General features: G+C 42.6%; 1 long non-coding RNA gene across 5 annotated transcripts in view; it reads right to left on the bottom strand.

The window, feature by feature from the left end:
• The window catches only part of LOC110360364 (uncharacterized), a 258116-nt gene that overhangs the window by 146019 nt on the left and 86779 nt on the right, over positions 1-25318 (bottom strand). For all 5 annotated transcript variants that reach the window (XR_010465861.1, XR_002416200.2, XR_010465862.1 and 2 more), the window contains exon 3: positions 4470-4560. This is a non-coding gene — a long non-coding RNA (uncharacterized LOC110360364). The remainder of the gene's footprint in view (positions 1-4469; positions 4561-25318) is intronic.

Genomic DNA, 25318 nt, shown 5'->3' with positions numbered 1-25318 from the left:
TTAGAGCTTGTCTGTATTGAGGCAGGTGGGGGAAAGGAGGCAGCTCCTTGTTACAGCTATAGCAAAGCAACATAGCAAATAGCATAAATAAAATCACATGAAGATGAGGCTTGCAACAATGGCATAAACACTGCTGAGCAACTGAGGTCCGTATTTCCAAGGGAAGATGCATTTTGTATAGGTGTAAAGTACCTTTAACAGATAATACCTTTTCCTCCAGCGCTACATACAAATATAATCAGAGCAGAGTACTGACAAACCCTTAACAAATCTGGAAAAGAACACGTAAGTGATTCATTAGTTATCAGGAAGGGTTCGTTCTATTGTCAATTCACTGACTTTTCCATAGAATGGAAAGTAAAGTAAAAAGCCAGAAATAACGGGTGTTTCAAAAGATGGGCCCAATTTGAAATCGGGTCCATCTTTTTGAAACACCTTCTACTCTCCTCAGCAAAGGAGATGCACGTAATGCATGTATCAGCAGAACGTGGGTTTTCCGTCTGGGGTGATAAAAAGGAAAGGAGACGCACCAGGAGGGCGTTTGGCTGTAAACAAACCTGTGCTTGGAATGGCATGAAACCAGGTATTTTTCTTTCAAGCTTCCTGAGTCTCTTACTAGCGGCAATTAATAATGCATTTGTTTCTGAACCGTGGCAAATCCCCCGCATCGTGCAATTTCCCCATCATACCAGTCAGTGAGCATCTCTTACACATCTCCTTTCACACAAACTGAGCACTTCCAAAACACAATTTTGCATTACTACATGCATAAAATTAAATACCTTATTGTAGTATTGTTTCACCTTGGTTGTGTTGCCAAGAGTTTTGCCATTAATTATAACAACACTGGGTTTTGAAACTGTTTTGATAGGTAATGGAGTTGCAAACTAAGCAGTTCCAACGTGCCCAAGTCGAGGGAAGTTACTTTAGGGCTGAATCTGGCCCTTTGGTTAAATCCTAAAGTGCCTCTATAGCTCCTTTGATCGTTGGTGAAAATCACTTTTTGTTTTGCTGGTAGCCAGCAAGCACATCAACTGCACCTACTGTAATTAGCAATGCAGCTCTGGATTGTTTGCTGAACCATATCATCTTCAAAAGGTGAGGAGGAGGAGGAAGAACAGAAAAAGGAAATTATTGTAATAAAACGAGTGCATCAGTGAGCTGGAAGCAGCTCCAGCAAAGCCGCCCATGCTACTTGTCTTGCTCCTACCTCTGGATATCCTTGTGGGGCTGAGCCATAAAGACACAAGTATAAGAGAGAAGAGAGAGGCTGAAAATGGACAAAAACACAGCTAGAGACTCTTGAAACAGATGAATACAGTTAAAGGTTTCAGAATAAAACATTTTGGGCTTGCTGAACACAACCATTCAATACAACTTCCAAAGATTTGTATTCATTAGTGACACATCAACCCCAAAACTCTTGCAGAGTCTAGTGTTGCCTGCATTCTGTCTTTTACCTCTTCTTCCCTAGGAATTGATATGTCAAATTTACTGAAATTTATTGTAAGGCTTGCTTTTCAAGGAAAATGCCCCAGAAATGCATTATGATGACAAATCACTACATTAAATGTAATACCACATCACAACATTTGTACCTGAGGCTTGTTTCCTAAAAAAAACCCTAGATACACTAATAGCATTCCCATGATTCAGTACCATTCCTATTTTTATTTAAATAGCTTGTACAATCTAGCACACCTAAGAAAATTATTTCAGGTAGCCACTAAGATTTAAATGGTGATATTCTGTGTCCAGAAGCGATTACATCCCGGCTGACCATGTGCACTTCTTTCCTGAGCTACCCATTATCTATTCAGGTGACTGAAATCAGACCATCTGGCTACTTGTGAAAAGGTTCCAGTGCCCACCTCTGCCGCCCCAGCCTGTGCAGGGAGGAGCGTGGAGGTTTGGTACCCCGGACGTGTCAGGTTGGCAGGGTAGAACAGCTGCAGCCCTTCGACTGTACCTGCGCAGGGGACAGTTTATTCTTGTCTTCAGCCAGGACGCTTCAGGACTCGAGTTACCTGAATGCCCTTCATCAATGAAGTTATTCCATAATAAGGCAGGGCATGAATTTCAACTGAAATCTGTATTCAGAGCAACTCCGTGCATACTGTTATTTTGAAGGCATAAGGCACCTTCAAAATTGGAGTCATGTGGAGATAAGAGTTTTATTTTTACAGAACAGCTGGGTATATTCATGCTGTAGTCTGAATACAGACTGGTGCCTAAATTCCAGCCCAAATTCACCTCTGTGTTCGCATTGTGGCAGGTCCAGACAGATCCAGGGAGATGAGGTGGGAGTACATTCCCGTGCCATAGGCTCAGGTATACCATAGTATGGCATGGTCAGTAGGTCAGAGAGGTTCTCCTGCCCCTCTGCTCTGCCCTGGGGAGACCACACCTGGAATATTGTGTCCAGCTGTGGCCCCTCAGTTCCAGCAGGACAGGGAACTGCTGCAGAGAGTCCAGCGCTGCCACCAAGATGCTGAAGGGAGTGGAGCATCTCCCGTGTGAGGAAAGGCTGAGGGAGCTGGGGCTCTGGAGCTGGACAAGAGGAGACTGAGGGGGGACTCATTCCTGGGGATCAATACGGAAAGGGGGAGTGTCAGGAGGATGGAGCCAGGCTCTTCTGGTGACAACCAGGGACAGGACAAGGGGCAATGGGTGCAAACTGGAACACAGGAGGTTCCACTGCAAGAGGAGAAGCAACTTGTTGGGGGTGAGGGTGGCAGAGCCTGGCCCAGGCTGCCCAGGGAGGTTGTGGAGTCTCCTTCTGTGCAGACATTCCAACCCGCCTGGACACCTTCCTGTGTAACCTCATCTGGGTGTTCCTGCTCCATGGGGGGATTGCACTGGATGAGCTTTCCAGGGCCCTTCCAACCCCTGACATTCTGGGATTCATTGCAGCACAGGAAAGATGCAACAGCCAAAAGAAACCTTGTTTTTTCTGAGCTTTTTGTGCTCCAAGCTGTTCTTGTTGGGTAAGGAGAAGAATTGGGCTGTCTTCTAATGCTTCTTGGAGCTCTCCTCTGCCACAACACCCCTACGGTTCCACATAGTAAGTTACAAGCAACAATTCAGCCTCAAAACTAGAAGTGTGCTTACATGTAACCATCATTTCATTCCTTGCTTTGAAAAGACTTTACACAAGCGGGGTGTCCATGCAGCAGAACCCTAGAATCCCTATTTGTATTATCCTTAGTCCCCAAACACTACTGTGAAATTTGGCAGTGGTTTACATGTAGTGTTGTTTTTGAATAGGTGATAGGAGTATATCAAATTAGTTTACACTGATCCATTAGTCCGCATTTCAAATGTTAAAGTAACGCACAACAATTGCCCTCTGATTTCTAACCCAACCCGTTTCTAGCAAACATTTACAACGGCTGATTAGTAAGAAACCATACAGCAGTTTTGATTCAGGTTGTAAAAGGAATTCTTTCATAAGTGCTATTAATTATACTGTTTGTTGTTTAAAATATCACAGATTATTTACAAGGCTTTTATCTAAAGTTCCTAGAAATAATATTTGCAAATATATTCTTTGTGGTGTGCAAATTAATAGCTTTTTTTCCAATATAACAGTCAGGTAATGTAGATATGATAACAAATACATTTTAATTATGAGCTACATTTGTGAAGCTGCCAATTCCCACTGAAAACAAAAGAATCTAATGACTACAGAAACTTAAAACCTCCTGATTCCAAGTCATTAACTAGTTAGAAAAGACCAACTGATACCTGGTTGAATGGATAGCATGAATGATTTTTTTTTAAAATAGTATTATATGTTAATTTTAGCTATGAAATACCACTTTTGGAGGTTTGGGAGTTTAGCTGTACCACAACTGGTTTTCACTGGATTAGAAGAGAACCCGCTCACGGGAGCAGGAACATAAATGGGAAGGAGAACCTGAGGAAACACCTTGCTTGTAATTCTTCAAGTAAGCCACTGTGTCTTTTTGTTTGACCTAAGAACTTCAGAAAGCAGTACATTCAATCATAGCTACCCACAACACAGCAAATCAGCGCCAGGCTGTTGACATGGAAGTAGGTTGAGTGATTCCATATATTCAGCAGCTTCTCTACCAACCACTTACAACCAGGATGATTTCCAGGTGCCTACACTGGGATACTGAAATAGCTGCAACATTATTCACGTCCAGAAAAATCCCGAAAAGGTACATGAAAACACCTATTACACTTCATGAATAAGCAAACTGTTACATTTTGTAATGTTTAAGACCAAACACCTCACTCAAATATCGACAGAACCCAGGGCATGGTACAGGCCAAGTACAGCAGGCTTATTGGAAACATTTATTTAATTTCTACATTGCATATCAGGTATGTCACACCGGGTTATGTCACTCAGATTTCATCATCTAACATCACGCCTGTCAAATTATAATGGTGCCTGACTGGCAAAACACAACCTACTACAAAATTTGATTGTGTCTTACCTGTGCGGAAGTTTTGAAAAGCACAGCAGATTACGTGTCCTTCGAAGTGCTGGAACTTTCACCACAGAGCGGTTCCCAGCTTGCTGTTCAACTGGAAAAGAACATTCACAAATGAACAACAGGGCATGTAAATGTGTGGGAAACTCAGACAAGTCAAAACTATAAAGTGTGTGTACCACAGGAGCTGGCTACGAGGACCAAATAATGATTGAAATAAGATCCTGACTGTTGTCAGTTTTACAACTCCAGTTTAAAAAAGCATCCCTGCCTAAGCACTTCATTTGTATTATTATGCATTGAACAGTAACACCAAAGTCACAGAATCCCAGAGTGTCAGGGGTTGAAGGGACCTGGAAAGCTCATGCAGTGCAATCCCCCCATGGAGCAGTAACACCCAGATGAGGTTACACAGGAAGGTGCTGAAACTGAGGGGCCACAGCTGGACACAATATTCCAGGTGTGGTCTCCCCAGGGCAGAGCAGAGGGGCAGGAGAACCTCTCTGACCTACTGACCACCCCCTTCTAACCCACCCCAGGTACCATTGGCTTCCTGGCCACAAGGGCCCAGTGCTGGCTCATGGTCACCCTGCTGTCCCCAGGACCCCCAGGTCCCTTTCCCCTACACTGCTCTCTAATAGGTCATTCCCCAACTTACACTGGAACCTGGGGTTGTTCCTGCCCAGATTCAAGACTCTACACTTGCCCTTGTTCTATTTAATTAAATTTCTCCCTGCCCAACTCTCCAGCCTGTCCAGGTCTCTGATGGCAGCACAGCTTCCAGTGTCACCACTCCTCCCAGCTTGGTGTCATCAGCAAACCTGCTGACAGTCACTCTGTTCCCTCATCCAAATCACTGATGAATATATTGAACAATACCGGCCCCAGCACTGCCCCCTGAGGCACTGCACTGGATACAGGCCTCCAACTAGCCCACAGGATAACCACCACATGGGCCAAAATAGGCCCAGACTCTGCCTCACTTCAGTCTTACTGTCAGGGCAGTTAAGCCAAAAGTCCTTTTACACAGTTAAAATAAAAGCTTTCAGAATTACTCCTATTAAACACAGATGGAATAATTATTAAAAGTTTGAGATGTACAGGCGATAATTAAAACTGATTGAAATCAACTTGTGAGCCCCTCTAGTGCTGGAATGTTTCCTACTGGGTCACCTGGCTCTAAAGTTGGTGAAGCGCCCAAACCACAGAAGATTTTCTGCTTCCATTTTTTCTTTATTTAATCAAAAAAATAGAAATTTTGAAATTAAAAGAAAAACAGCAAGAGCTGAAAGATTCTTGGCAGCTTCTAGTGTTTCTCAGGCCACCAAAAGTATAGCTACTGAGGAATATCCTTCTTTAAAAAATAAATAATAATTTAAAAAAGAGGCCACACTGCTACAGCAGAAGTTACAGGAAGGTGACAGAAAAGGGAAAAATAGGTTATCTACAAGTGAGACAAAATGACAAGAGTTTAATCACAGCAAAGTAGGAAAAGCTGATTAACAAGTGTTTATTGTGATCACAGAACAATTTTGGTTAAAAACCAAACTTGTGACAATGAGGTTGCAGAACAGACTCCTCACAGAACAGAGACAGACACATCTAGATTTACCAGGGATGTTTTTTGAGCAATCTGAAGAGATATTACCAAAATAGGAAACCGGAAATTTCAATATCATCAAGTTATTTTGGTTGGAAAAGACTTTAAGGTCATGAAATCCAAGTGATAATATTGCTCTCTAATTGTCATTTTCTCTAGCGTGGGCCCATTGCACCCAGTGGTTTGAACCCTGGACGTCTGCTCTTTGTTTGAAGTGAGAAAGGGGCAGCTTGTTCAACCCTCATACACAGACACATTTCGTACATCACCAAGTAACCCCCAGGCTCTCGCTTAAATAAAACTCACCATTGGAATCTAATAAAAGTGAACATATTCCAAACAACATCTACATCATGGTGGAAAGCATCGCTGTCTCAACGTCTTTAAAATGAAAAGCATCTTAAAGACTTGAAGAGAAAGCATCTTGCTCATCAGGAAATAACTATGTTGGTAAATCCATCTGATTAGCTCTTGTCTTTCTACAGGTCCAAAATGTTTAAGACAAACAGCAATGTAATCTAGTCACACTCCAAAACTGTTCCAGAAATACAGTCATTTCATTTATTTTTATAAAAGATTACTTTTCTCTATTTTGCTTCATTTGTAGGTGTTACACCATTACAAGTAAAACACATGCTTCCAAAATTATCTAATTGTCACTGAGAAATAAGGTTCTGTTCATCAGAAATGGCTTTGTCATGCCATTGCTACATCACCAGGAAACAGGAAAACATACAATAGATTTACTCACGAGCTGAAAATAAATGCTTAAGAAAAAAAATCAAATGCTGAGTGTCATCCAGATTAGCAGCCAAAATATTGTTCACCTTATTTCTAGTAGACCGTACTTGTCACACCATAATAAAGTGAAAGATATTCCCTTTTTGTGTCTTTAAATGTCTTGCTGCTAGAAATCTTTCCTCACTGTTTGTAGCACTGAAGAGTATTTTATGTTAGAGGGAGAGCAAATGAAGCCCACTTTAAGAATAAAATATCACTCAATAGGAGTAAATGTGACTGATAAAGAAAAAATTACCTATAACTCACTCTGCACATTTAAAAATTAACCTTATTTGCAAACTAAGTCTCTTACTGCCTACAAATACCTTATTAAACACTGATGCAGAGCACTCCTCCCTTCTTAAACTTGGACATGTATTTTGTTTACATGCAATATTTTAAATGCATTTAATATGTCTACCTCTGTACAACAAATTGCTTTTATTTGTCGTGAATTCTAGCGCTCATTTTTTATTCTGCTGTGAACTATCCAGCCACTCCTGCCTTTCTTTTCTCTCAGACTTTGATATATTGGAATCATTTCCCCAGGCAGCAATCAGCATTGATAAAAGAGTTTGAAACTCAATTCACAAATAGATAGCATATTTATGCGTAAGAGAACTAGCACTTATTTCCGCTGCGCATCAAAACCGACACAGAAACCCTGCTCTGATGGGACCAAATTCACACAGCAAGAAAGGCAGACGGTGGGGTTCAGAAATGTGCCCGTTTGCAGCATTTAGGGGGTTCTTTTACCACTGGAGATCAAGTTCTATATGCACAACTAACGGTAAAACATCATCTTCAGTCACAGAAGGACACGATATTGACTGCTGAACAATCTGCTCTGCAGCAGCCTAAGCCTAAATCTCCTGGTCTCCAGTAGGCTAAGCCTAAAGCTCCTGCTCTCCAGCAGGCTAAGCCTGGCTCAGGGCTGAGCTCCCCCAGCCACTTGCTCACTCCCTCAGCAGGACTGGGAGGGGGAGGGTGTGTGTGTTAAATAACTATAATTAATTTGTTAAAATTAATGATAATTATTAAACTTAAGTGTTTAAAATAGATACAGGTGGCAAGTAAAACAAACATTCAAACCCCAGCTCTCCGGAGCTCAGTTCACCCCCTCACCCAGAGCAGCAAACTGGACAGGCCGCAGGCAGCTCCTCCTGGCCTGTGTCCCTTGCGGAACCAGCTGGAATCAGCCAGAACTGGCTGGAACCGGCCAGAACCAGCCATGTCTGGCAGGGCAGCCCCACTCAGTCCCCACAGGCCCATGCAGGGACAGCCAGGGCCCGGCCATGACGCTAAACCTCATTTTGTATCACGCAGCCGCCTCAGTCACGTACACCCAACCAATATGCGCAAGAGGCCCCACAGAATCGCTTCTGTCATAAAAACCCCCACACAACAGAACACACCCCCAAAAAATGAAAATTAAGTTGCATTTATCTCTCTCTCAGTACTATTAATTAATTGTGTAAAGAACTTTTGTATCCCGGTGCAGTGTTCTGTATTCTGGCGCCATTTCACACACCTTCCAAACCCATTTGTCTCACCTACTTCCTTCCAAATCAACAGATGAAAACACTGGTACATTAAATTACAGAATTCTGCTGTTTTCTTTCCAAGAAACTTCTGGAATGTGCACGATGGAAAGCAGACTACCAGCCAGACAAAAAGATAAGTGAAATAAGCACATGGGACAAAAGCCTTCAACAGTGACAAAGTCCACCTGACCCTCACATACATGAGACATTCTGGAGAATATTTCGCAAATATATTATAGAAAGATTTCCAAAGGTAAAAGTAAAATCACCTCAGTGAGGAGGTTCCAGAACATTCTGTCCCTTTCCAGCACCCACACAGCAGGGAACACATCCAGGGCCTCGGTGGCCGGTGACACAGGGGGACCCTGAGAGCAGCCCCCGGACACCTTGCACAGATGAGGGATCCAAGCCACACGGGTGACTTTGGATTCACGCTCAACCTGTCCTCCTGAATTCCTGTGGCTTTGTCCCTGCCACTTCCATTTTGGTACGTTTCTGTTTGTATTAATGACCAGAGACCTAAACGCAACCGGTATTGACAACAGCAACTGTTCTTTAATTAGAGCCTTGTGCTACAAACATGTCTATACAGACACATCATTCCAGAGGTCCACATTGCTGCTGACTTTTTAGACCTGTGAATAGCAGCAGAACAGTCCCGGTAAATAAACCATCCAATTTTCCCGTGTTCTTACTGACAGCAAACCTGATAAAGCCTTAAATCACTTCACCAGGAAGATACAAGTATAAGTCAACACTGCAAGGGGACGGGCACCTGTTATCTCCTATCTTTACTTTTAATTAAAATATATATATATATATATATATATATATATATATATATATAAGAAATTAAAGCACGTGGAAATTATGCAGGACCAGCAAACTTTAAGAAAGTCACCAGTGCGATCGTAAGCTGAGCCCCAGGTTAATTCTGCAGATGTGCCCCCAGCAGAGACATTTCACATGCCGGCAGGGCTGGAGATGAGGTCGACCTTCCCCAGAGCCAGGTAAATGCCAGTGGAACCTTTCACAGGCACGTCGGCGGGAACACACACCAATAGCAGTCACACTTATAAACCTCACTCAATTACAGGCTTTGCAGCTCGGGATGGAAAACATGCCTGCCCTAAAGAAATGCATTTCGGCTTTCTCATTTCTGAGTGGTGGATGAGGGATGTCAGCCATCCATTATTGATCTCCTCGGGAGAGAAAGCGCAAAACAAAGCGGCTCTGAAGATACTAACACAGAGTTGTGCTATCTTGCCACCTTCATTTAACAATATCTCTACTTCGCTTGAGAAAAAGTTCATATTTTGGATGCACGTTTCCATACTCCTAAAAGATGGTTTTAATTGAACAGCAATTGCTATTACTTCTTAATGTAAGAAGCACCTTCAGGCACCAGTCATTAAAAGATTAACTGTAGTATTTAATGTAATGTGTTTATATGAAATCCTTTTCCCCCCAACAATAAAAATGTATAGCTTATCTATCATGTATAGGAAGGCAGCATATTAAATACCAATAAGCTATTTGCAGATCTTCATCACACTTAAAAGACTACTTAAATCAGATTTGGGAAATCATAAGTATTTATATGTATGTATATAGATATGTAGATATAGATATGTATGTGTATAGATATGTATATATATCTATACATACACACATTCTAAACTTTTTGTACTTGCATAGCATTCTCATTCTTCATGCTCTAAATCTTTTCCATGAATTACAGTAACTTTCAAACCACACTATGAAAGCATTCAGGACACTTCTGAAAAACCTGTAAGGCCTCTCCAGCTTTGTGAACAAGACTAGCAATTGACGTGAGATAGTTTACTCCTGTACCTCTTCCGCAGCCTCCCGGGACACAAAAACTGCACTTCACAAAAACACTACACACAGCACAATCCTTTAAAATATTCCTAACAAACCATCAGCACAGCTTTCTTGCCCATTTGTAGAGAAAACGTATAAGTGTTGTTACACTTACCTGGAAACTTCCCCTTCCTGTCCTTCCAGCTTTTAATTTTCACATCTGTTAAATAAAAGCTATTTCTCTCCCCAGAAGGGGCCACATAACAGAAAACAAATTAACATCTTTTTACCAATTACTAATACTTCCTAAGCCTTTGGAGAAATTTTGTACAGCAATTAGAGATCTCCTGGGTGAAGAGCTGGAAAAGCAGCAGATTGCCATTATGCTCCCTTCCAACCCCTTCCCAGAGCTCAGTTTAACCTGCCGGTTCAGCCTTTGGATGGGTTTCACCTGCAGATCATGAGGACAAACACAGGTCAGCTGTGAGAACACAGGTGCTTTGGGTGTGTTCATCAGGCACCCACTTCACAAGCTGCAGGCTGGGATTTAGAATCACAGAATCATTTCAGTTGGAAGAGACCCTCAGGATCATTGAGTCCAGCCATAACCCAACTCTGGCACTAAACCATGTCCCTGAGAACCTCGTCTAAACACCTTTTAAACCCCTCCAGGGATGGTGACTCCAGCACTGCCCTGGGCAGCCTGTTCCAATGCCCCACAGCCCTTTGGGGAAGAAATTGTTCCCCAGATCCAACCTCAACCTCCCCTGGAGCAACTTGAGGCCATTTCCTCTTGTCCCATTGTTTGCTACTTGGGACAAGAGAACAAACACTGTCCATGCTCCAAGCTCCTTTCAGGCAGTTCAGAGATCAGAAGGTCTCCCCTCACACCTGGGGGCAGGAGTGACATCAGTATTGTCCCGCTTTGCTGACCCATGGGTTCAGAACCCCAGGTTCTCTTGCTTTTGTTCCTCTGAAGAGGTAAACTTTATTGCCACGTATGGAATATTTGGGGTTACGCTGAACAATGATTACTGGCAACGACATCCTTTTCAAGGGAACTGATGATCAGTGTGCTTGTAAAATGTAGCGAGTAAGGGTAAGGTCAACAAAGCGCATTCTTCCGATGGAGATTTTTGGAATATGTCAGCAAAACAGAAGAGAAAATTAAATTACTAAAATTAAATTAGTATTTATGCACAAGTAGCAAAAACAAAACAGTGGCAACCTTTTGACAGAATTCTAAAAGACTGTCCTTTCCAATATATACTCTACTTTTTGGTGACAATTTTTCTAGAAAATTGTATACTGTGTTAAGTAATTATGAATTATTTTCTTTTTTAACTCAACTGGATGTTGAAAGAAAAATAAAGGGAAAAAACTTTCCACCAAAGAAGACATAATCTACACATATTAGATGTTAAATAAGTTACATTATGAATAGAATATTTGTCAGCAGCATGGAAGGAATAACATTTAGCAAGAGAGAGGTATTTAATATATTAACTGAAAGTTATCTGGTGTCTATCAACCAAATCAGACACAAGTTCTTCCTGAATACAATGGGCATTTGGGGAATAACGAACCTGCACGTGTGACCAACAGGTCCTGTCCTTTGATCAGCCTGTGGTGCTGGTCCAGACCTCTGGGATTTTCCAGCTGCCACATTGTTCATTCTGCCGTGTTGCCCACAAGGCCAGCAGGGTTCACCCTCAACACCTTCTTCCAAAGCATTTACGAAGTTCTTATCTGCGTCACACGATTGAGAATCTTGACAATACTGAGTCTAGTTTGTGTTTGCATTGCAGCTGTTGCAAAACCTGACTGCATGTGTGAGCATATGCAGCTGTAAACACCCAATTTGCACGTGTACATTTGACATTGTGCTCAGGCAAATCGGGATCAAAACAGAAATACCCTTTTGAAAACACAGGGTGGGGGGAAATCTAATAAATAAGAAAAATTGAGAGCATTTGGGAATTTCAACCCATGTTTGGAAGCAAATTAAAATTATTTTGAGTTATGCTGGCAAATAAAAGAGAATATGAGCACAATAAATCTGAAGAATCATTCTACCTTCATATACTCTACTAAAAAACCTGCACACAGGTAAGTCTACCAAAGTCTCTGTAATTACTAATCCAAACTAATGGTAGTTAGTAACTTATTAGTTATTAATAAGCCCGGTTAGGGTAGTCTAACAGCACTACAGAAGCACTTTTGTGACTGAAGGTGTTCTGTAGGCTACTGAAGTCCTAAGGATATGAAATTAATCACACCATTGTCATCGAGAATCTGGAACCTTGAACTTAAAGGTGAAGTCCAGAGCCCATTTGAAACAATGAATTTAAGGGCTCCTCTCCTCTCCCTCTCCTCTCCCTCTCCTCTCCCTCTCCTCTCCCTCTCCTCTCCCTCTCCTCTCCCTCCCCTCCCCTCCCCTCCCCTCCCCTCCCCTCCCCTCCCCTCCCCTCCCCTCCCCTCCCCTCCCCTCCCCTCCCCCTCTCCAAGTCTTTTCCTTCCAAGACATGCAATGCAGTGTCTTTCTGACATTTCAAATAACCTTGAAAATAAAATTATTAAGTAAACCTTCAAAAAACTTACTTACCAAACTTTGACTGAATGAACCATCAACAAGCCCAGTAACAAAATATGGCAAAATGATGCATTTACTAACAACATTGCAATCACCCGCTTAAAATTCTCCGGCTACCCACCATCTGGCCTGCATGAAAAGAACTAAAAGAGCATATTAAAGATTGATTTACTATTTCAGCCATAAGCAGGACTTTACGCACAATAAAGTTTAGTATTCTTATATTTAAGCCTATCTATACTCTTGATATAAGGATAGGGAGGAGCTGATCCAGTCAAGTATCTGTAATTTGCCACAAATATGAGGGAATCAAATAAACATGTGTGCCATGGTTAAACCATGAGGAGAAAGCAGAAATGTGTTTCCATTTAAGCTGTTTCTGACACTGGAACTAGTGCAGCAGAGACGCTCCCGCATTTGTGGGAATTTGCTGTTAAGAGTTTCCCTGGCACGAGCAGGTCTGTGTGGAATAAGAACATTAAAATGTCCAAAAGCTATTTTACTAATGTAAAGGTGTCAAAAAATTCTCCACGCCTCTGTAATTCCTCCCTGGAAATCTAAGCTCTGCTCAAGTGCCAATGGGTCTGAGGGATCTTTGGAAACATCGCCAGAACCACTTAAGAGTGGGTCATCATTGTCTTCCTCTTCATCATCCTCGGGAGGAGAAGGAATCGTGGAGCCCTGTGACCCAGACTGGGGCAGACAAAGAGAGGGACTTGCTGCAGTTTTTCTTCTCTCCCTTTCTGATTCACTTTCTAGGGACAAAATCCTCCCTTTGCTTTCCACTGAACACCAAAACAGAAGCTGCGTAGGGATGTTCATCGGTTTGAGTGCCTGTTACAGTGCTCAATATGGGATGAAGTTCAACACGGCCAAGTGCCGGGTGCTGCACTTTGGTCACAACAACCCCCTGCAGCGCTCCAGGCTGGGCACAGAGTGGCTGGAGAGCAGTCAGGCAGAAAGGGACCTGGGGGACTAATTGACAGGAAGCTCAACATGAGCCAACAGTGTGCCCAGGTGGCCAAGAAGGCCAACGGTGTCCTGTCCTGGATCCAAACGAGCGTGGTCAGCAGGACAAGGGCAGTGATCCTTCCCCTGTGCTCTGCATTGGGGAGGCCACACCTGGAGTATTGTGTTCAGTTCTGGGCCCCTCAGCTCAGGAAAGAGATTGAAGTGCTGGAGCGGGTCCAGAGAAGAGCAACAAGACTGGGGAAGGGACTTGAACATAAGACCTATGGGGAGAGGCTGAGGGAGCTGGGCTTGTTTAGTCTGGAGAAGAGGAGGCTTAGAGCTGAGCTCAGCACTCTCTAGGACTACCTGAAGGGCAGTTCTAGCCAGGTGGGGATTGGTCTCTTCTCCCAGGCAGTCAGCAATAGGACAAGGGGACACGGGCTTCAGCTCTGCCAGGGGAAACTGAGACTGGCTATTAGAAAGCAATTCTTTGCAGAGAGAGTGGTCAGGCATTGGAATGGCTGCCCAGGGAGGTGCTGGACTCACCGGCCCTGGAGGTTTGTAAACTGAGACTGGACATGGCACTTAGTGCCCTGATCTAGTCAATGGACTGGAGTTGGACCAAGGGTTGGACTGGATGATCTCTGAGGGCTTTTCCAACCCAGTTGATTTTGTGAGTCTGTGATTCTGTGTGAAAAGGCTTTCTGGACATGAAACACATACATTCAAAAGCAAAAGGGGAACTCAACAATACTATGATAAAAAAATAAATAAATATGCCATATTTATTTTTCCATTTACAGTTGGCCATAAGGAAACACTAAAGGGATCTTTTCAAATTTCCCTTTGGGAACCACTCAGCAGTCCCAGCCAAACGAATGACCAAAGATTAGCAAAGAAACCCTCATCTGTGCTTGAATTCTGTCATGCTTTCCATCTCACCTGGCTGTGGCAGTGGCGGTGCTGGGGCCAGGTTCACATCATTTTGGCATGGAAATTCTGCAACAACAAGGCAGGAATCCATTTCCCTGGCCGGGACATGTACTGATACCTTGTGTCTTCTGGGACCGTCTATTGCCAACAGCACCTTGTAGAACTGTATAATATCATCCTTGGTCAGGGTCTTCAGATAAGCCACTTCAATGTTATCTCTGTCAAAGTTACACTGCTGGGAAATGATCTCTCCCCAATATTTAGCACGTTCTGCAGAGAGCTTCTTTGGTTTGTCTAGACGATGAATTGCTAAAGCTTGGATATGTTTTTGGAAGGCCTCTTCTGTCATATCTTCTATGCATTTCTCCATCGTTTTTAAGAACACTTCAACTCTGCTTTCTAAATAGTGCGGTGGCTTTTCAGACAGGATAATAAATCTCAGTCCTTGTATACCATTGGACCACCGAGCACAATGTAACCTGATTGTTCCTTGGTGCGCAGAGTATTGAAGCAGGGTTCCGAGATAATTTGACAAAAGAGCTCCAAAAACATGTTCTCAGAAGTGCTCTGCATGTCTGCCTGGTCATATTCTTCAATGCCACAATTGTTATTAACTTCATTTCTCTGTTGATGATCAAGAAATGGGACAATGTGCTCCTTAGGGCAGAGGTGACTGTGCACACCAGGACCGGAGCCCCCGGTGCTCCTGCAGCCCAGCCAGGGAACATCCGCTCAGATCACACCCGAACTGACACAATCCAGTTCTCATCTCCAGCCTCTGATGAAGGCAGCTTTACAGCAGCTCTTTTCCTCAGTTTTTATCCTAATTTTTGTTTCTCACAACCAATCTTCTCCTTTCAACCATCTCAGCTCATTATGCTGAAGAGAAATCTGTCAATTCCATCTCAAATAAAATCTGTTCCCAACTGTTATCCTCCAGCACTATCCTCACATTCTCTCACATGCAAAAATCTTCTCTAACCTCCCCCCTCTCTTTTTTCCCCTCAAAAAATAACTAACTAACTGATAGAGCCTCCAGCTTCCCCTGTGTCCTTTCCTTGGTCAGTGGTAACCAGGGAAACCAGGTGCTATGGTAACTCAGGGAAGGCAAATCGCACTCTTAGTATCCCTTGAACCCCAAACTCTATGGGAAGTCCTCATCCTTTTCTTCTCTGGGCGATGAAGTCCCAGCAGCAACAGCAGCAGCAAATCCCCACCCTTATTCATTCTTTTGAACTATGGAAATCTGCATTTGCTGTGTGATTCCTTTGCAGTTTTCTAAGTGCTCTACTATTTTTAACGCCATTTCATATTCAGTTCGGGTTGTTATAAATTAGACCTGAGTGCTTTCATCAAAGATCTAATTGCAATTTTTAAATGTTGTTGGTTTGTTTGTTTGTTTGTTTGTTTGTTTTAATGCCTGAAGTTATTACAATTCAAAGTATATAGATGCTGTTTTCAACTGAAGGGAAAAAAACCCTCCCTAAACCCCATCTGATTATTTTCTGAGCCTCAAAAATATGAAAGCCCAATATCTTAGTTGAGATTTATGTCTCAAGGGTTGGTCTGTGTGGAGTCTCTGATACCTAATAACACATTAGTTTTGTTGTCTTCCCTTTGTATCCTTCAAACCACAGGTAAAATTGAAATGACTGCTCCAGAAGCAGCCCTGACACCAGCCACGTTCAGTGCACCAAGAAGTGCACAAGTTGGAGATCGTGATACCTGATCCAAAGAAAGAATTCTTGGCGGGTGAAAAGATGTAGGTACGGTCATCTGCTGCAAAAAGAGTTGTGTCCTAGGTCTGTGTGTTGTGGTTTGCAACAGTCAGAAAACTGATTAACCTCTCCACCCCAAGACCATACTGTGTGTTGTTGAGATACTGAAGTATTCTGTAGCATATATGGCATTTCAGCTGGAAAAGAGAAGCCTTCAATTCCCGCAGCTTCACCAAAATCTTCACTTGCTCTTTGAAACAGCTGCTCCCTATAGCGAGCTGCCCGTGCTGAGTATCGACGGGAAAAGGACACGATCTCCTTCCCCATCACGCAGACGGTCAGACACGTTCTACCTGCTCAGAAGAGCAGCTGATCCACCGCATCTATTCATTTACCTCCCCACAAAACCTCCTTTCTTTCCAATTGCTTCCAGTAAACACCCAGAAAACCAGGTTCCGTATCTGTCCCTACTTGCTGTTTAACATGAACACGTATTACAAACAATAGGAAGAATTCTTATGTTGCATAAGATACTGGTATTGAAGGGAACACTACCCAGTTCTTACAGCTCTGTCTCCAGTTTGAATCAACTGGATGATACAGATAAAATAAAATGAGCGATATATCTAAAAATAGCCTCTATGCAAAACTTAGCAACTGTGTAAATATTTCATTTTGCGCAATTGCCTAAATAACAATAAATGCCAGAATCGGCTTTTTTTGCAAACTCACCTGGGATTGATGAAAACAACATTTTTTTACATCCTTTCTGTCTTACGGTCATGATTTGTTTGGGGTCCTAAGCTGAAAATTTCCCACAGATTGGAGTGATATTCAATGCTGTACTCTTGTATTTTTAATATCTACATTAAGGAACAGCTTTCACAGAATTCAGAAAAGAATGTTTATGTAAAGTGATATTTAGGTCAATTAATATTCTGTACTTATTTTGCCATCGTTGCACATATTTTGAATAAAGGTTCTCTCCTTTGGAACTCCTTTTTCTTCCTGCTTGATCCTTGGCAAAGTTCCAAAGCTGCAAATGGGCAGGGAATATTAAAACAATGAAATAAAACCAGAATGATATAATATGAGAGATCATTCACAAAGACCCTTGAATCCATTGAGTAAGGCATCTGACACAGTGTCCCACAGCATCCTCACAGCTGAACTGAGGGAGTGCGGTCTGGACGATCGGGTGGTGAGGTGACTGCGAACTGGCTGAAGGGAAGAGGCCAGAGAGTCGTGGTCAATGGGGCAGAGTCCAGTTGAGGCCTGTATCCAGTGCGGTGTCTCAGGGGTCAGCGCTGGGGCCGGTGTTATTCAATATATTCATCAATGATTTGGATGAGGGAACAGAGTGACTGTCAGCAGGTTTGCTGATGACACCAAGCTGGGAGGAGTGGTGACACTGGAAGCTGTGCTGCCATCAGAGACCTGGACAGGCTGGAGAGCTGGGCGGGGAGAAATTTAATGAAATAGAACAAGGGCAAGTGTAGAGTCTTGAATCTGGGCAGGAACAACCCCAGGTTCCAGTGTAAGTTGGGAAATGACCTATTAGAGAGCAGTGTAGGGGAAAGGGACCTGGGGGTCCTGGGGACAGCAGGGTGACCATGAGCCAGCACTGGGCCCTTGTGGCCAGGAAGCCAATGGTACCTGGGGTGGGTTAGAAGGGGGTGGTCAGTAGGTCAGAGAGGTTCTCCTGCCTCTCTGCTCTGCCCTGGTGAGACCACACCTGGAATATTGTGTCCAGCTGTGGCCCCTCAGTTCCAGCAGGACAGGGAACTGCTGCAGAGAGTCCAGCGCAGCCACCAAGATGCTGAAGGGAGTGGAGCATCTCCCGTGTGAGGAAAGGCTGAGGGAGCTGGGGCTCTGGAGCTGGACAAGAGGAGACTGAGGGGGGACTCATTCCTGGGGATCAAGATGGAAAGGGGGAGTGTCAGGAGGATGGAGCCAGGCTCTTCTGGTGACAACCAGTGACAGGACAAGGGGCAATGGGTGCAAACTGGAACACAGGAGGTTCCACTGAAAGGTGAGAAGCAACTTGTTGGGGGTGAGGGTGGCAGAGCCTGGCCCAGGCTGCCCAGGGAGGTTGTGGAGTCTCCTTCTGTGCAGACATTCCAACCCGCCTGGACACCTTCCTGTGTAACCTCATCTGGGTGTTCCTGCTCCATAGGGGGATTGCACTGGATGAGCTTTCCAGGTCCCTTCAACCCCTGACACTCTGGGATTCTGTGATATTATCAGTATTATTAATTCTATCAATATAATCAAATGGCTCAGCCCCACTGGCAGGGAAGCACGCTCTGCTAATCAGCACCATTGCCGAGGTTTAACAGTGACCGGGGTGAGATTCCAATGTCAGATTCTCTCCTCAGTCTAAAAGAGAGATATTCAGAAAGTGCTGTGCAATAGGGCATCATCTCTGTAAGGGTAGGATTCAGTTTTTTTAACGCAGAAAATGAATATAGAGCGAGTCTGTTGAGGAGCCTCCAAGATCACTCCTTGCCCGGCCAGTCAAGATGACTTATTACACCTGTGAGCAGCAGAGGAGCAAACCAGAAAGTAAAATTACTTCATTGATTTTGTTCTGGTGTATGTAAATAACCTTATTGTCAGATCTGCCCTTTCCGAGAGGAACGGAAAAGAAAGTTTTGTTCAGTTTGTCAGTCGATTCTTTTTTTCTTAATGTGATTTTCATATTCCCCTGTTTCCCACTGAGGACACAGCAAACAGCAGCAAGATTAACAGAAACCGTATTTACTTTGTAATCTGTTACATGGATTATTTCAAAGAGCTTTTAAGAAATCTTGTTGTTTTGCTCCAACATGGTGATTTAGGAAACAAATTCCGTTGAGCAATTTCAAGTATTTCTATTTGACACTTCGACTCGTCAGGCTGGTTCATAAACACTGAATTTTTTCTAAGTAAACAAAGGTCTGACCTCTTATACATGTCTCAATTATAAAACCAATATTGTTTTGATAGAAAAATAATCTCGACACCCCTAATTCAGGAAGCAGAGTCTCCAAAGCTGGGGAGCAGACTCAGGACAGTTCATTTGTAAGTTCATTTTTAAGGCCAAACCGTCGGTGTCGGTGAATGGCTGGGAATGGAGGGCACAGGCAATAACCAGTCATCTTAACAAGCTTCCACAAATATTGACTTTGCCTGTAGATGCATACAGTATAATATGCACGCATTTAGAAATGTTAATAAAAATGTGATCTATTGCACTGTCCTCACTTAATCCAAGGCGCCAAAAATCATGGAAATAGTTCTAAGAAAATTGTTTGCTTGGCAAATCCATCTGCGAGAGATCTGGAAATCAATCAAGGGTTCCTGGGCGCGATGTGGTATATTTGAACTAACAGATCGAATAGAAACACCAGCTATTCTACAATTCAAACAGTTACAACATGGGCTCATTAGAGACAAGAAAAGCAAATTAGAGAAAAATCAAATCTTACTTAGGTCATCTTTCAAAATCAAAAAGTTAACAATGGAGTGTATTCCCAGCGCTCCTGTCGAAGTGATGGACTTCATATGAAATCTATTGGTTTGCTATATTCTTCATATCTACAGCCAGTCAAAGTAAAGTTTATTCTCTTCTGTGGGGGTCAAAATAATCCTCTCAAAGCATTCCAGGCTCCCCTAATGACCAGATTATCTTTCTATCCTGAATAAAGAGCCTAGAAAAAATTCCAGGTGGAATGCCGAGCTTCTGCATATTGTAGATAATAACAGCATTCAAGAGCTGCTCTTACACATTCAGTATAAACATGATTTGTATCTCACACCTTGTCCCAGTCTCAGTTTCATCCACGTGTTACTGTTTTCTTTGCAAATTCTTTTCATTTTAAAATGAAGCTTGATTTGGTAAATTTGTACTCCCCAAAGTGAAATCAGCTTTTGCAACCGGTAGTACTGAGTTGACTGATACTAATACAATTATTCACATCGTTTGAACAGGTATCTCCAAGATCGGGCTGTAAATGTGCTGTAAACATTACCAAAACTAACAGAGACTAACTTGCATTACAGACCAACTTCTGTTCTAAATCGAACCCGCAAGCTTCTACAGAATAATTAGGTGGGTAAATAACATCAAAATTGAACTATGCCACAAAGCAGAGCCAACAAAAAACGAGCTATTACACCCAAGTAAGATTATACCGTCGTGCTCTTGTAAAATAACTCATCTGTCATGAAAGAAAATAAGTGTGTATGAATGCCTCTGACTTTTTCAGAGCAGTGCCTTTTACAGATGCACTCATGAATTTTCTATTTCAAATGTTCTAGTGCTTCCACAGTGCGAGAGATCATTTTAAAAATGGAAATACAGAGAAATATACACAGAATAAAAATGGTGGGAGATAAAATAATGTGGTATGTTCTGCAACCCAACAGAACTGAAACCCAAAGAGCAAAACCTTAGGAAACCGCAAAGCCTTCTCCACAGACAAGCAGAATTCACAAAACCGAATTATAAGTAATATTTGAATCTATTATCTAAAAATTTGTAAGCAAATTAAGAGTAGTCTGCATCTCTAATCCCCACCGCTATGGAACTAAGGACATTTTCATGCAGCATGCTGGACATATTTTTCCGTAAATACCATTTTCCATATTGTCTCTCCAGGCAAGAAAGAAGCCAACAGAGGGAGATGAACTTTATACGTACGGCAGACAAGCAAAGATTCCTTTGGAAGTCCGTCACTCATAGAAATGTACTAAATGAGCATCTGAACAATAAGAAAATCCCTGAATATACCTCAATGAATCGCCCTTGAGCCGAATGAGTGAGGACAACAAAAAGACAAGTATCTACGGGACGTTCTGGCATCGCTGAACGAGACGAGCATGAGCTCTTCACTCACACTTCAAAATAAAGTTATTTGCTTGGAAACTCTCATGCAAGGTGACGATTTAAAGCATAGTGGTCTCAGAATTAAACCCAGGTCAGAAAAACCTGTTAATAACAACCTCAGAGCGCTCTGTTCCTTATGGGGCAGCAAATGCCGATTAATGAGATCTATACACATTCGATGCCAATCCGTAATTTTGCATAAATAAATGTAGCTCTTGGCCTGTTCTTCTGTCACTGGGACTAAAGTATTTCTACTATTGTTTAAAAAGGAAGAAAGAAGGTGTTTTTTGGAATATTCTGCAGCCATGATGGTAAACACCCGGCATTCCTACTAAAATTTGCACCACCAGCACCACTCTGAATGTGGCACAAACAACTATGGTCTGCAATGCTTTCTACCACTTATTCCGCACCCAACAGCAAAAAGGTTTGTCACCAGCATTCTAAAGGAAAATGTGAGACAGCAAATGGTGCAGAATGACGCTCAAGAAATGGAAAGGCATCGCAGGGAAGTCCAAGAGCTTCTTCTTCCATTGCCTGGCAAGTACAGTCACATGAATATTGTTGGAGACCTCCAGCCTCACCTCTCTCTTGCCTTCCCACTCTAAATTTGCTGACGTTTCTATAGTGCTGGCTCAGAGCATCCTCTTTCTCCTTTAATTTTTCCTCTGTTGGAGTTACAAAGCGTGAAACCAGAGATCTGGGAGCGATAAGGAAAAGCACTCTAAATTCGAAATATCCTCCATATTCTTGCAATCACAGGATGGAAAGAAGGATGTTTCGAAAATGAAAAATAGTTTCAATGCACGAAAATCAAAAAAGCCGGTTCAAAATTTTCCAGTTCAAAACAAAGAGCGAAGGGCTTCTTCAGAGTTTTGACCACCTCAATTCTTTCCAGTTCCTGAGGTCAGAAGCAGCTGTGTTCATGCTGTCTTCATTACAACACTCTACATTTCTGATGTAATTATGGTTTAGATAACAAATTAGGAGTGCAGCTCTCTTGTACAATAACTTAGTCTACTTGCTCCTTACAGTGTGAGAAGAAGGAATTTCAGAGAGGTGCCGCCATAACAATAAAACATCCCAACATAAGCTTTTCCGATCATGAAAAGAGCCAGAATCATCTTCTTTATGCATTCATTCCAGCATGAAGAATAACACAGAAGAACAGTGTAAAACAACGTTTTGTTTTCAGAAAAAGTATCTTACGTAAGTGTCCTGGTTTTGTTAAAAACAAGTTTCTCTTTTAGTGAATTAGCCTGTCAGCTAAAGCTTCATATGAGCTGCATTTTCCTGGAGAACCAGATACGTGTTTTGGTAAACACAGCAATGGAATGAGAAGTTATTGATAAGGACAGATTCACATCTCGCCAGAGGGGCAACGAGAAACAGGTGACCAAGAGACTGACCAACTGTGTATAACATCCCATTCACGTGATACTTCATATAACAGTGGGAGATCACGAGGATCTCGTCCCTTTTCCTTATGGCGACATTATGAGAGGACCTTGCGAGTCGCCCCTGCGAACTGAGGCCAGTGAGAGACTGAATCCAGCTCCGGTTGGCTGCAGAGTCCAGTCCAGGACTTCAGGTGCCGGCTCTGCAGTTGCTGGGACTTTCCAGATTGGTTTTGTATATTTTGTGTTATTTTCTCTATTCTTATTAGCAGCATTAGTAAAACATTTTTAATGTTTCCAACTCTTCTCTCTGTCCTTCTTTCCCTCCCGATCGCCTGTGCTGAGTGGGAAGGGAGGAGAGGAGGTTAACAATACACCTGCCAGGGTTTGATTGTCACCCCGCAATCTAAACCCTCGACAGTAAGTTAAAAGAATCCCAACATCGAGAAACCAGAGATACACTCACATGTAAGAGAAAAATTACAAAGGCACGTGTAATACTGGATTTATGATATAGTCTGGGGTTTATGCTATGCAGTCTAAATTATCTTATGCTGTTTGATAGAACAAATTTCAAAAAGTCCATGTAAAGATGTAAGAAATTATGTTCAAGCTTAGAAAAACCCTTGCTGCAGGGGGGTCGATGACACATTACACTAAAACACACACAACATAATCCTCATTTTCTGTCCTTAAAACTTGTTTGTTCTTTCAGATCTGTTATCTGATGAAGCAAAATGACACTCACATGTGAAAAAGGCAGATTTTAAAGAACTGCACAATAATATCGTTTTCCATTCAAAAATGCAAAGTAGTAAGGGAGTTAATGTATTAAGTATCATGCACAAAATATGTAGGATGATGCTGAGAGCACGTTAGAGTTTGTTCAGTTTTATAGGCTTCTCCCAGAGATGTTCCAATGGACTCACATGGACTAGAGGCCCAGATTAAAGGAATGTTTAAAATAAATACTATGGAATGTAGGGTTCGTTATGATTGCAATCAGGCAGCGTAAGCTGTCTGGCCAACACCTCTACTTCAGCAGCAGATGTAAAAATATATAAATGTATCCTTAAGGCTAAAAAGAACTATCTAAATGTATTATACATTAAAAGCCTATGTCTCCATTATGTCAAACCCAATAGAATGATGGAAATGTCATGGCACTTAGTGCCATGATCTAGTCAATGGACTGGAGTTGGACCAAGGGTTGGACTTGATGATCTCTCAGGTCTTTTCCAACCCAGTCGATCCTGTGATTCTGTGATAAATAGTAGATCCTTGTTTAAATATTCAGTAATAAATACATCTGCTAGGAAGTATACATTGGTTTTTATTTCCTTGGTTGAATTGTAGCAGAATAGCAGGTTTCTATCACACATTATTAAGGCAAAATCACTGGTAAATCCCAATGCTGAGTTTATTGTATAAAGCAGAGTGTGCTACAGTAACATCCAGAGGCAGCTCCTGCCCCCACCAGATGACTCTTGAATAAAAGCACCGAGGAGCAGTGACAAAATCAAACCATTTTTTCCTGTGATAACCTTCAGTTTCTTCTTTTCTCTGAGTATTGTTGCTGGTACTGTTTGTAAGAGTCCGTAAATCTCAGCTTAACCGCTGTTATTGATTCTTAAGATCTGAAAAACAGGTCTCACGGAGTTTTTGCCAGCTCCTTAAGTTTCTTTTATATAAAACATTAAGAACATTGATATATTTGTTTTCTCTTTCAGAGAAGTACGGATAACTCTCTCATTCTATACATCGTCTTCATTGATTGGTTTATTTCTGAGATATGTGACAATTTACCTGCAGGACACTTGTTCCTCTCTCATTAAGAGCGATCAGTAAACCCTGTGGTGTTCATTAAAAAGGATCTTCTGTACACAGCAGCAAACAAAACCATTTCCTTCAACAAAGGTTCAGCCACTCTAAGGTGGCCGTGAGGTCAAAGAAATAGATAACGAATGCACGGAATGTAATCTCTGTTGTATCTTCTTATTCCAAGTGTATCCTGGAGGCACGAGGCTTTGATTCCCGCATGTTTAGATTCACTCCGACCCTCTTGCCTAGTTTTTAATAATATTTATTTTGTGGGAGCTCATAAATTCTGAAATTTTAGAAGAGAAGATCTCCGGTGAAGTAATGAGCCAAAATATGACAAAACATCAATCAAAGCGGCTTGTGACTTCTGACCCTTTCTGGGCTTGGTTTTATGACTTTCATATCTTTGAAGTTATGAAAAGGAGACAAGACATGACAGGTGCTGCGCTTGGAGAAACCACCGCGTCTATTGAACCCCAGCCAGCTGGGACTAACCAGGGAACCGCTGCAGCACATCTGGAACGGTGGGTTCCCTCTGTCCACAGCGGCAACACCTCAGCTACCCAGTAGCTGGGGGATGGGAAGAAGGGAAAGGGAAGGGGAAGGGGAAGAAGGGAAGGGGAAGAAGGGAAGGGGGAGGGAAGGGGAAAGAAAGGGGAAGGAGAAGAGGAAGAGGAAGGGGAAGGGGGAGGGCAAGGGGAAGGGGAAGGGGTAGGGAAAGGGGAGGGGGAAGGGGAAGGGAAAAGGAAGGGGGAGGGGGAAGGGGAAGGGAAAAGGAAGGGGGAGAGGGAGGGAAAGGGAAGGGGAAGGGTAAAAAAAGG

This window comes from Columba livia, chromosome 13 (assembly GCF_036013475.1).
Source record: "Columba livia isolate bColLiv1 breed racing homer chromosome 13, bColLiv1.pat.W.v2, whole genome shotgun sequence".
NCBI classification, from domain to species: Eukaryota; Metazoa; Chordata; class Aves; order Columbiformes; family Columbidae; genus Columba; species Columba livia.
This window is presented reverse-complemented; position numbering and strand designations above follow the sequence as displayed.